This window comes from Monomorium pharaonis, chromosome 1, assembly GCF_013373865.1.
Source record: "Monomorium pharaonis isolate MP-MQ-018 chromosome 1, ASM1337386v2, whole genome shotgun sequence".
In the NCBI taxonomy this organism is placed as follows: domain Eukaryota; kingdom Metazoa; phylum Arthropoda; class Insecta; order Hymenoptera; family Formicidae; genus Monomorium; species Monomorium pharaonis.
Window position 1 is genome coordinate 9,234,761 of NC_050467.1, and position 14,517 is coordinate 9,249,277.

General features: G+C 31.1%; 1 protein-coding gene across 2 annotated transcripts in view; it reads left to right on the forward strand.

The window, feature by feature from the left end:
- LOC114254745 (epidermal growth factor receptor substrate 15-like 1) overlaps nucleotides 1-14,517 on the forward strand; it is a 129,203-nt gene that overhangs the window by 111,845 nt on the left and 2,841 nt on the right. The gene's annotated exons all lie outside the window — the stretch shown is intronic.

Below are 14,517 nucleotides of genomic sequence, written 5' to 3' on the forward strand. Positions count from 1 at the left end.
TATTGGGTCATAAAATATGGATTTATTCTTTAGAGATTAATTGTCATCAATAAAATAATAAATACCACAAACACCATATCATCATAACTCCATTATCTTATAGCCAAAAAAGTCTTAACTCTCTAATGCCATAAAAAGATATTAATTTATTACAGAGAATCTATCAATTATTGAGAGATTCTCTGTAATAAGTTAATTAATATTTATTATCTTAATATCTTTTACGGCATTATGTTATAGGGTTAAGACTTTTTTGGCTATAAGATAATAGAGTTATGGTGTTTATGGAGTCCGGCGTTTATATATATATGTGTATATTTATATCCCATAACTTATTACAAAGAATCCGTTGATTAATGAAAGTTAATCTGTAAAGAATAAATCTATATTTTACGATTACCCAATAATAGTACTATTTTGAAACTATTATAACGCCAATACTATGTAGCTCTGTATGCTCGAGCTTGATATCCTATAATACCGCTTGAGCCAATTGAGATCCAATAGTGATTTATATAACAACATTCATCTAACATTTATTGTCCACTTATAATCATTTTACGGTTTTATAGATAAAAACTTGTATTTTGTTAAAAGATAGGTAAAAATTTCAAAATTAGTATCTTAGGAAACGTAAGTTCAAAATTGTCACAATAAAACTATTGTGCGATTTCTAAGTCATAGTTAGATAGATAGACATTTATTATATACTGCGTCCCCTCGGGGTTTGCAGTCTCTCCAAAATATACATATCTTCTACACATAGGATCTCATTATTCCTACACGCCCTGGCTATCTGCAGCCTCACAACTAACACCTCCCTCCCCTTTTCGACCCTCTATCACCACTTTTCCTATACCACGTCCCACTACATATCATCATATCTACATCCCGTATATCCATATATCCCCCTTATCAATCTCTTCGCGACCTAGTCACATGCGACCTTGCAATAAACATCTCTCTCTCCTCTCTACTTATATCTTTTTTCCTCGAACTATCTTTTACCTCCTCAGTCTCTCCTTCCGTTCTAGCCTCTGCCTGTCCGTCTTCTTCGCTCCTACCCACCTTTTCTCCATCTTCTTACCCATCTTCCCGTACTGGCCTCTTACATCCTTTTCCTCTCTCTAATCCCTGTCACACGATTTGGTATCCTTCTTCCTCCCTATCCTCGCTTCTAACCTAACTTCTCCTTTTTACCGCCTTTCTTCCTTTTCTGACCTCCTTAGTCCGCATCCTTCGTGCTCTCCTTCTCTCTTCCACCTCTCTTCTCGCCTCTCTCTTCTCCCTTTTTTTACCTTTTGCCATCCTGTCACCTATTTATATATAAAATCAAACTGATAAATGTATATCAGGCCATACAATATTCTCCCTCTTCTCCTATCTCATCCTCCCCTCAACTCTTTTCCTCTTGTCTCTTCTTCCTGTTTACCTGCTTCTCTTCTCTCTGTCCATCTTCTCCGCTTCCCTCTTCTTCCTGGTCCTCCTCTGCTCCTCTTCCCACTTTTCCTCTTCCTCCTTCTCAACCAAGCTCCACCATTCTTCTATCCGCTTGCTTTCCTCTTCCTTGTTTTCCCCCTTATCCTTCCTCTCCTCCTTTTCGTTTTCCGTTTGCCCCTTCCATCCTTTTTCTCTCTTCCGCCACCTTCTCCATCTTCTCTTTCGATCTCCTTGCTCCTATCCTCCCGTTCACCTGCCTTTCCCATTCCTCGCTTGTCTCTTCTCCATCCTCCGTGCTTATTGGGCTCGTTGGCTCTCTCCCTCTCTTCTTCTTTATCTTGTCACTCTTTCTCTCTATCTTCTTCTTGTGTTCTTTCCCGTTTCTCTTCTCTCCTTCTGACAGCTCCTTCTATTCTTCCTGCTGCTTTCTACCTTTTTCTTCTCTTCCTATTTTCTCTCCCTCCGACTGAGCCTCTGCTCCGTTTTCACTCTGCAGCTTCTTCATCCCACTCTTCTTCTTACTTTCTTTCTCTTCCTCCCCTTTTACCAGTCTCCCGTGATCTTTCTGCCCTCTCACCTGCCTCCTGCCTCCAACATAACCTCACTTCCTTCTTTGGCTGGGTTCGGGGAGACGCTATTAGCGCTACAAGTATCCTTGTTACTTAGTGAATGTCGAAGAAAGATAGAGCACACTTACAGCGTGCTCTCCGAACCCAACCTTTCTTTTCTCTCCTTCCATGTCCCATCTCCTCCATATTTCCACCAACTTCTCTACTCCTCTTCTTATCTTCTTCAGCTCCTTCACTATCTTCTCCATCACTCGTATTTCTTTCCTCATTAACTATTCTCTCTCTCACTTTCTATCTCTTTCCGCTTGTCACGCTTCTCTTGGCGTCCACGCGTATGGAAACTTAAGCGTTCCCAAATCCGCTACCACCGTTCCCACTTCTTATTGGCACACTCTTGCTCCTGTCACTCAATTTCCGTCCTCCTGCTTTCCAATCCACCAATCTTCTTCCTGCTCCGTGTTTTCCACCAATCATTGCCTCTCGCCTCGTCGATCGATGGATCGAACTATCGCCCATCCTGACTAAAGACCTATAATCAAAGATGCGCCAATGGCCCCCCACCATGACTGCTATCCACCATCTTGTACCCATACGGAGACTGGATGGGGACTGGGGCTGGGGTCTGGAGTAGTGGAGATAGTAAACAATGCGAGCCTGCTCCAAGTTGTACGCAGCCATATAACAGATGCAAATTTAATTTTTCTTGTTCTTCCTGAGTGTACCGTCAAAATATAGTGACCCTCGAGAGTGCAGAGATTGAATTACCTTATAATTTCTGACACATATTCCTTTAACCTATACTGCTCAACACAGAGCACTCTCCTCTCTTCCTCGCCCAGCGTGGGTACGCAATGGCGGATAAACCATGTGATTCAAGTGACCAATCAAAATTGTGTTCGCCATTGGCGAATCTTTGATTATAGGTCTTTAATCCTGACCTCTCCTACCTCCTGTCATGCCATCTGCCTACTCCTCCGCTCACTCTCTCTACCTCTAATGCCTCTCTCCGTCTCATACATTTTCTGCTCTCTTTTTCTCCGTCTTTGTCCGCTTATGCGCGCTATCACCTCTCTGAAAAAACTGCTATCTCATCCGCCGGCACTTATTCCGATCTTTCAACACCTCCCCTGCCTCTCCATCTTCCTCCCCCCGCTTTCCTCCAATGTCCGAACCTCTACTTCATCTCCTCAACCTCCTCCACTCATTTTCACCTCCTCCATCACCTCTTTCACTATTTACTACCACAAAATAACCAAAGCACTTCTCCTGCCCATCCATCACCGTCCGCCATCTTCAATTTGTCTTATGCGATTTTTAAGTCATTTAACCTTAATTACATGTTTGTTTCACCTAAAAACTTTCTTAAATATGTTCAACAAGTTGTAAGAAATTATTTGCATAGATTAGAAAGAAATTTAAAGTAGATCAAAATAGAGCCTTATTGACACTCCTCTTTTGTACATTTTGTATATCAATTTTATAATTTTAGAATTTTTTTGAACTTAAATGTGCAGTTATAATATAAAAAAATATGTTTTATGATATTATTTATAATATTAATAAAATGTTTTAAATATTTTGTTCTTGTAATTTGATCATATTGACATATTAACGATCATATTTTTATGCATATTAATGTATGGAGATGACTATTTTATTTATAAATGAATTAGACCTGTACGAATGAAAATTTTAGGAATAATTTAAAATAAAATATGGTATATGTTTGCATGCAGCTTGTACACATAAGATTTTTGTTTTAATTTAATAATTTCTAATTAAAATTAGACATTTTTTTGTTAAAAAAATCTATAAATTTAGTGGAAGAAAATTAATATAATTAGCAACATTTAAGTATTTCAGCATTACATTATATAATCGTTTATTTGTTGTAACAATACAATTGAAAAAAAAAACGTTTTTTAAAAAATTTTTATGAAAATACATTGAATGAAAAATTAAGGAATATTACTTTTATTTGTCTACGATCATTACGTAATCATATCAGAATCATTTAACCTTTTCGTGCCTGGTTTTTTTGTGCTTACTGTTTTCATATGATTCACATATTACTATTTGTCGGGTCACTGATTACAAATCCGCAGTTAAAATTTCAAAATTCCACTAATTTTCAAAGTTAAAAAAAATTTTTAATTTAAAAAAATTCAAAAATTCAAAAAATTTTACGAAATATGAATAAAAGTAAAGATCTAAGAAATGTATGATTTCAATAAAATTCAAGCAACATTAACATATTTGTCGATTTTGAAATTTTGACAATATTTTACTTTTTTTATTCACTATTTTGAATTTTAAAATTTTGATTACGAATTTTTAATCAGCAACCTTGAAACTCCAAAAAATTAATTTTAGTCTAATTGAACCAAATTTTACTTTTTTGACATTATATTGGATTCGCCATTTTCAATCTTAAAATTTTTACTATAGATTTGTAATCAGCGATTCCAAAAACTTCAAAGAAATAAGTTTCAGTCTAATTGAACAAAATTTTAGAACAATATGTATGTTTCTTTTTTACCCTATTTTACTGATATTTAAGGGAGTGCATACATGAAGAGATGAAAGCTACAAGGTTGCTAATATTTTTCTTTAATAGTTCTTGACATAATCTTTAAAATAAGCCCAGATAGAGGTCGTTATCTTTTTTCTGACGAAAGATATGAATTTTTGAAGTTCTATAACGTATATGTCCTATCAGGCACGAAAGGGCTAAAGAGATTTCCAGTCTTTTCACGTAATATAAAGACTTTTAAATTTTGAAAATAAGTTCGATTACGTAGATATTCCTAAATTTTTTTACATTGTTGACTATAATTTTCTTGAAATAACTTTCAAAAATAATACTGAAAATTTTTGAGTGATTTAACCGCAAACAAAATTTTCATAAAAATTTTTAAAAAACTACAAAAAGGCAATAGAATTGAAACATTTTCGAATTAAAAAAATTAGGTTTTATAAACTATGTATATTATTTCTTTTACAAGAGTATGAAATATTTATGAATTATAGAATTCTCTTTAAATAATAACGACGTTACATTAGTAAAAATGTGACAATATTAATTGTTACTACATTTGAATTATTATAAAAATATGTTTTTTTATAATAAATTATTATTTATATTGCTTAAAAACTATGTTATTTGGAAAAGGATAGTATCAAAAATGTTTGTGTTAAAAAGTATATAAATGAAAAATTAAGTGACTTTTCTTTTAAACTGTAGAACCTCCTTAAAAATGATATTACAATAAATATTACAAATTTTTATTCTGAATGTACAAATTTAAAAACTTAATTTTTTTAATTACGTAGTTGTTGCAACGGAATAGATAATATGTATAACATAATGTACAACATACAATACATACACACGTTATACACAGAGGCAGCTAAAATGTTAAATATATTTATTATTTTTTTAACTTAAGCACGTAGGAAAATGTGTTTTAACCGAAAGTTTAAAAGAATAAAATATTTATTATAAACTAAAGGCGACACAGATACGCGCTTTTACGCGCGCTGTTTAGTTTATGCTTTTTACTCTATAAAATTAAATTGTAATTATAACCATTTGTACAAATTATTATTTACTACTCTGCGATGACAGCCACTCACGAAATTAGTGCAGCAAGAGAACTAATTAGCCTCGCGGAAAAACAATGACAACATTTCGATAGACTTGACTTTATCTCTTTTTCAAGAATGAAAAACTTTCATAAACCTACACTAGAGAGTCTATGAAAATTTAAACGTAATTTTTAAAAACTAAAATTATTCAAATGTTTGAGATCTAGTTTTGTTAATTAGAATTTCTAGTTGTAGAATGTCTACATAAAAAGTGTTTTAAAGAATTGAAAATATATAAAAAAAAATATAAGGAAGAACTTTTGAAAGTTAGGAAAAAATCTTGTTTGTGATTTTTTAAAATATGATTTTGAACAACTTTAAAATACAGTTTTGTTAAGGGTACATTCTAGTGTAACTGCACCAAAAATAAGATCTTTTTTGGAATTTTTTTAAAGTAAACTATAAAATATACAATTTTAATTTTTCACACACTTATTACACACATGTCAAGATATGAAAAAAATTTTTACAGCAATATTTTATTCAGGGTTCTAAATAATGCATTACTTTTTGTAATGCATTACGGTTTCATTAAAAAATATGTTTTTAATAACTAATGCGAAGATCTTTAATTACGCATTACTTTCTTAATAAGTAATGCGATTTTTTTTATTATACACTACTTTTTTAATAAGTAATGTGATTTTTTTTATTACGCATTACTTTTTTAATAAGTAATGCGTTTTTTTTATTATGCATTACTTTTTTAATAAGTAATACGATTTTTTTATTACGTATTACTTTTGAAATAAGTAATGCGATTTTTTTCATTACTTTTGAAATAAATAATACAAATTTTTTTCATTACGCATTACTTTTAAAATAAGTAATGCGATTTTTTCATTACGCATTACTTTTGAAATAAGTAATGCAATTTTTTTCATTACGCATTACTTTTGAAATAATTAATGAGTAAAGAAATAATTATTTATTAAAAAATTAATAACTAATGCATTATTTTTTAATTTGCATTTTTATTACCCTAATTTTATTCTAAAATTTCAAAATATTAGTTGAGAGGCGCAGCGTTGAAAAAATGAGATGATCAAATTGGTTGACACGATATTTCAAGAACCAATAGCCTGAAATGAAAAAACCAATTTTTTTCTTAAAGTTTATTTGGGTGGTTATCGCGTAATGTAGAATTATTGAAAAATATTGAAAATTCGCGAATTGACACATTTTTAGAAAATAATACGAAAAAACACTTTTTTTTGCTCAAAAAAGTTTGATAAAAAATTTAATTTTTAGTCAAACCTGTTTATTCTAGAATATGCGATAGGGAGTCAATCTACGAATGCAACATCGCAAGAATTTTTTAAATCAATTAGTTTTCTCGAAATCGTGTCAACCGCCCCAAAAAGCAATAATTCGAGAAAAATGCGTTTAAAGGTTTTTTTTTTTTTTTTTTTTTTTTTTTTTTTTTTAAATATAAAATGATAATTAAACTATTTACCGTTAATCAGCGATTTCTGGTCCATAAAGTAAGTCTCATTGTTGTTTTGAGTGTTTCTTCTTAAGTAGAGCTTTAATAAATTATCGTTTTGCCCCTTAGCCTCTTAATAAATTTAATTACTTTTTCACTCCTTTACCTGTACTTTGAGCGCCACTCGACTTTTGGCTGTGGAATCGTTAATTCTTTGAATTTCTGTCTAAATTTTTGATAGTGTATTCTTGAAATGTTATACAATCAAAATATGTAATTTTAAAAAATTGATTTTTTTTTTCAATTTTACACTAGAATATCCTTAGGGAGTACTCTTAAGGAACTACTTTAGATTTAAGAAAAAAAGAATACATTGTGATATTTTTTTAAAAAGTATAATTATTTGATATTTTGAAAATCAGCGATTTTCAAACAAGATTTGCTATGTACGTTATTTTTCGAATATATAATTAAATAGAAAACGAAATAAGGATATATATACATACATATATAAAAACATATTTATTAATGAATAAAAATTATTAAAAACATTTAAGACGGATCAGCTGAACAAACGTTTGCGGTATGGCTAACACACATAGTACATTGACATTTTTAACAAAAGGACATTGTTTTGTGGTCTTACTTTTTAATGCAAAAAGCACATTGCTTTTATTTTTATCATAATCTGTTTTTTCACATTGCAATGTTTCTAAAATGCTCTGTACCGCGAGTGTCTTATCTTGTCGCGCTATCTGAAATTAATTAAAAAATAGAATTTACATTAAAAACACAACTCAAGAATATATTTAGTAACATAAATTGATAATAAGTACTTATATTTTCTCATTTTTACTTTAAAATCATGTATTTCAAAAACGGAAACTTTGGTCAATTCCATCTAAACAAGAGTTCTTCCAGCTCATATTTGTACGAATATTAATATAATAATACATAAAATTTTATAATTTTGAACAATAATGTTAATTACTTATGAGAAAATCCACTTAACTGTAAAATTTTATTTTTTAAATTTGTAGAAAGGAAATTATTAACACGCGCTGGGGTTTCTGAGACTCCACGTAAAATTTTACGTCTTTTACGTTCGGTTGCTACGAACAACAATTGAAGCCGACAACTGTACGAGGTTGTAGTATAATCGCCAAACATTCTCTCTTGGATCTCAGATGGCAATGTAGAATAAAAGACAAAAAAGGGAAAATCAATCTGGAATCATTTCGTCACGCATGTGCGTGTTTTAGGATTAATATGCTTTTTTAGAGATATTTATTGTTATCAAAAGCGCATCGAAATTACTTTAAATTTTTAAAATAAGAACATATATTTTTTATTATATATTGTTTTAACTAATATTGAGACATTTTCAAAACGATATGATTCAATCTTGTTCATGAAAATCTTCCTGAGTTATGAACCATGGAAGTTACAATACCACCGACATTTGCATTATCCAAGGTATGCCACGTAAAAAGATTTACACAATCGAGTTTATATTTGTATGAGTATGCGTGCGTAATATTTCCATTATTACAAAATAAGCTTTATATACACTACTAAAAAAAAATGGAACACTTTTGGTGTACAAATATTTTGGACTATTTCAAACCACTAAAAATTATCATAGAAACAAAATTCAAAAAAAGATTTTAAAGCTTTCTGAAAAATGTAAGGTTGACTTCATAACATGGTCAAAAAAGTGTAAAAAAATTAATGAAAAAGCGATTTAAGCAATTTCGGCAATTCCAAGAATGATAACCACATGGAATAAAAATATTTCATTCCATGTTAGTGTTTATTACTGAAAAGTAATCGTACTATAAAATTTTACTTTAGCGGATGTTATTGAATCTTTTTTCACAATATATTGAATTAAATAAAAATTGTAAAATATGCTATTTTCTACGTAATCTTCGAATGCGATTTGTTGTTAGAAAAATCTATGAAAAAAGTAATGCCAGCATTTGAAAGTACAAACTTTCAGCTTTTCATCACTTTTTGCGGAGCGCTGTACATTGATCTGTTCACGAGTAATAAGCGATGTGTTGTGTTTCTTGATCTCGAGACACGGTATCGGGGAACGCTGCCGTAAACTCCTCGGGTCAGGAGTTTACGGCAGCGTTCCCCGATACCGTGTCTCGAGATCAAGGAACACAACACATCGCTTATTATTCGTAAACAGATCAATGTAGCGCTCCGCAAAAAGCGATGAAAGATAACGCCGATTAACAATATATATTTCTCTCTACTGAGTTACACTAATTTGTTACTTAATAAACCCGTGACAAAGATATAATGTCGAGCGACACAGGTTCATCGCTGTATGATACACAAGTAAGCCCGCTCGTTATTTTTACGGTGTTTATATACACCGATTTTTGGCGTATAACCGGGGAGGATACTTTCGCGGTCACTGGACTTCGGTCAGTGCACTTGCTTAGTCAGCAATTGCTGGCTACGCAGATTCCACTCAAAATTAGGAGATTTTGGGTGTTGTTTATTTTGCAACCGGGTGCATTGCCCGGTGCGACGCCCGGTATGTATACCGGGCGGTGTTGCATGCGCGAGGTGTCACTTGACATCTTTATCGCTTGCGACATTCTTGATGTGAATGCACCACACTCACAACAGATTAAAGTAAAAATGACCATTTTTTTCTTAAAATCTCAATAAGTCGATCAAAAAAAAATCTCAGCAACCACTCAAAATAAAGAGAAAAGATCCAGCTAAAATGCAAATAACAGAAATTTTTTATGAATTTTTACGCCATATGCAGCGCAGTAAGTTAAATAAAAAATTTTTATTTTAACGGATCAAGCTTTCTCATTGTACCATGTTTGTAGAAAAAAGAATTAAAATCGGTAAAAAGAATTTGAAAGAAGAAAGTTTTAAAAGGCTTTTTTTAATTTTGTTTCTACGAAGATTTTTGCTGAGTTTTAGTGGTTTGAAAATAGGACAAATCTTTGGTATACGAAAAATGTTTTTGTGTGCGTGCGTGCGTGCGTGCGTGCGTGCGTGCGTGCGTGCGTGTGCATACGCGCGTGTAGCCACGGTGTGGTTAAGGTGTAGAAATGTACGGTGAACATTATTTTGTGTCCATTTGCAACGTGTCCATCTGCACTGTGTCCAATTGTACTGTGTCCAAATGAAGGCCACTATACCTAGGGTTAAATGTATAATATTTTACTCTGGCGGTAATTTCAATGAAACCAAAAAAACGAACATTCTTTGGTTCTCGATGTCATCCAGTGTCATCTCGATGTTATCTTTATTCTCTAAGTAAAATTATTTTCTTTAAAATGACCTGTGTACGATTTTTTGTCATCTCACAGGTATTCATCAAACTTGAGACTTGGTGAAACGATTATATAACTCTTGTACATTAATCTTAGCGCTAATTATTTTTATAATTGATTCCTGTTGCAGTGGTAAACAAATTCCTTTACCATTAAGTTTCCATACGTGCCGGCTCATGCGTCTACTCCCTACACTCATTGGAAATAGTTAACTTGTTACACAAAGTATTATTTTGTTACATTATTACAACATATTGATTTCCCACGGAAGTTTTCTCACACAAATAATTCATTATTTTACCATTTTTGTTCCCCCAATAAATGGTGTGAGCCATGTAGAAATACTTTTCTGCACAACTTTTATTCACGTTTATTTATTTTTTTTTTTTTTTAATCTTTGTTATTGCACGTCGTTTTACTTGCATGCGCGTCATCTTACAATACGCAATACAGTAACTTGCAGAATTACCGATGCTTCGTTGCTTTTGCGAACCTAAGGGTTGCAGCACAGACTTCCGTAAAGCATAAGAGAATTAATCAATCAGAGGTTTTTATTTCTATCCTGGAGAAAGAAATAGACGACTTTGATTAATTCTGATTGATCGATTTTTTTATGCGTTAAACATAAGTCTGTGCTCTTGCCCTTGGCTAATCAGTAATTCTGCGAAAGTTATTGTATGCATATCACAAGATACTACGCATGTAACTAAGGCAGATGTGTGAAAAGTCAGCTGATCATAAGGAAAAATCACGTGATCGTGTAGAAAAGTCGTAGAGAAATACTTTTTTTCTTGACTTACACATCTATTGGGAAGACCAAAACAGTGAAATAATGGTTTACTTACGTGAGATAACTGGTCTGTGGAAATTTGGTGACTTTCCAAACAGAAAAGGAACATAAAAGGAATGACTTTTAACGCACGGACATGTAATAAAATACAATTCAACACGTGTGTTCTATTACAGAAAAACATTGTATGTGTATTTGTTGATTCTTTGTGTAAAAATTTTAAAAGGATTATTGATTAACCCGTTAACGTCTAAACAAACGAATTTTTGCAGATTTTTGCTCAAGGAATTCATCATGTTCTAGTTCATAAAAATTTAACCCTAAGTTTTTCTTACGTAAAATTTCATGTTTTTTTAGAATCTGACGTCTTTTTCGAAAAATTAATTCCAAAATTGTTATGAACGATTTTTTCGAAAGAAAAAAAAGTAATTTTCACTGACAGATTTTTTTCAATCAACGATATTACATTGAACTGCTTGAGCTCAACCTTGGAGAATAACATTCTTGTGTCCATGAACCTCAAAATTTAAAATTAGTGACTGAGTTTTTTTAAATTCAACATGGCGCTGACCAAATAGCTATAAAGCTAAAAAATTTTACCGATTTCTTTTCTACGCGAGAAAAGGGAATAGTTGGATTAAAAATGTTTTGGTATTAATTGAATGATACTTTTACATGTTTTTTAAATTGCTAATTACAAATCCAAGATTAGATTTACAAAATTTAATATGGCAGATTCAAGATGGTGGATCACATTTGGGAAAATAAAGGTAAAATTAGCTCGAATTGTCTATGTAGGGGTTTTTGAAGTCGCTGATTACGAATCCGAGGTCAAATTTGCAAAATTCAATAGCTCATTTTCAATCAAGGGATATGGAATAGTTCCCAATAAAAGTTGTTGAAAACTGACTGTGACGTAAGTTTAATAATATTATTTTGATGTCTGTTAGCCGTCGATAATTACATCCCTGTTGACCGACACAATTATTATTTTATAAAGTGTTATTATTTTGATAAGCCTTTTTACTTCTTAATTAGTCTTTACTAGAGAGCTTCAGAGGAAAGAGTGACAAACTGATCACGTGACCGAGTCTCTCTTGACATGGTCATGAATCTCGACAATTCAAAATATCAGTATAGACAGTTATTTCTAGATTATTCAACGACTGTTTGTAATGATTTTGGATATTTTGGATACTTTAAATAATGCAAATGCTAGTAGTACAATACTATAAAATTTATAAAGTTCTTCATGAAAAACTTTTAATTATATTGTTTTCAAAACATCTGTTGATATTCATTAAAAATATGCAATAAAAATTACTGTTTAAAAAATTTAAAGTGACATTGATGTATCTTTGACAAGATCACTTGAATATTACTCTATACTCTGTACAGCAAGAGAGTATAAACGGAGCAGACGAGTTTTCGTCTAATTCGCGCAGGATTAATCTTCACTATATTGTCTTACTACTCATGCTGCTTATTAGTGCTCGCAAATAACGCAGGACCACTAAAATATCGAGTTATTGAAATACACATGGAACAGCTCGGTTATGCGTTACAAATGAATTTTTCTGCTTTTACGATGACAAAAGCCTAGAATATTGTCGGATGTTCAGAAGCATTTATCTTCCTTTATCGTTTAAAGAAAAGATAAATAATAACAAACTAATTGGCTGTTTTTCTTTCAGGAGACGAATTGACACAGGTTATCATACTCGAACACAATTGTCACAGTTAAATAAAATATGATATACAGTGTCCAATACTTAACTTAGCAATGAGATAGCCGTGGGCCCGAGCATGATGTATGATATCAGATAAGGCATTACATTTTCCTCACTCATTACTCTCTTATAGAGAGTATATTTGATTTTTCCATCGAAATGAAATAATTTTTGTTTAAAGTTTTTTATTAAAATTTTATTTAACATAAAAAAACAATTTAACATTTTAGCTACTTTTCACATAATATATACATACGCGCGCGCGCACGCACACACACAAACACGCGCGCGCGCAGCTGCAATTGTCAATATTTTACTTTATGATTAATTTATAAGATGAATTTATACATTTAATTAATTGCAAACGTATTTTTGAATGTAGCAAATTTTCTCGTTATACGTATCAACACATATATTAATTGTGTATTTAATTTTATTTTGTATTTTGATAGAAGCTGCATAGCTTTTTGAGTTTTTTTACTCGTTGAGCTGCCTTCTGGAGCACATCATCTGCAAATTAATTTGTATCTTTCTTTCTAGGATATTCCAATTTTATTTGCATTGTTGCATGAATATATTTGATTATGATTGATTTTTGTTTTTGCAACGTATTCGAGCAGCGTTAAGATATATTAAAATTAGAATTATTTAGAAAACTTAACTTTTGAAAACAAGAAATTAAGTATAAGTTAAACTTTTTTCAAACAAGTACCATTTATTTACTTGTTGGAAAAATTTAAAATTTTTTATTCATAATTTTTTATTTAAAAAGTAAGAAATAAATCTTTAAACAATAATAAACAATGCATATAAAGTAATTTTTTAAGACGTTTATATTTTTAAAAAAATTGTAAAAATGTAAAAAGTTAATATAATGAAATAGAAAATTTTCTTAATAGATAAGAATATACAAAGTTTCTCTATTTTGCAAGCTGACGCGGCTCGAATAAAATCCCATATAGCATGTAATTTTACAAAAATATTGCGATAATAGAACAAAATAGTAAAGTATAGGAATATTATCGATGTATACGCGTTTATAAATAAAATTGAAATATTATAATTGCTTTATTGCAGTTCAGCACAACTGTAGAATATATTTATAATATAAAAATATTAAAATGATTTAACTTCTCGCAATATTATATAAATATTACATAAATATTATAATAATACAATTATGTCATCGCTATTGTAATTTATTTTGAAGAACATTATAATTTTTAATTATTACAATCTCAGAATTTTACCTTATTGTCACAACTCGAGTAATTTTCATTTGTTTATATCTTCAAATGCATAAATTTTAAACTTAAAAATTACAATTTTTTAATCGCGAAACGTTAAATTTTTTAATGTGCAAAACGTAAAAATGAGTATTTTAGTTAAAATATATAATTAATGTAAATGTACAGCTTTCAATAATATTGTTACACGCGCACTCGCGGACAAGAAAGAAACACTTTTTAAACTCAAAACGGTTTTATTGAGCAATTACAAACACGTCCATTCAGACACGAGACCGAGATTCAACTCTGTTTACATCCGTTATCAAGATAGTGACAACTGACAGCGCTCTTCTAAGAAATATAAATCGATC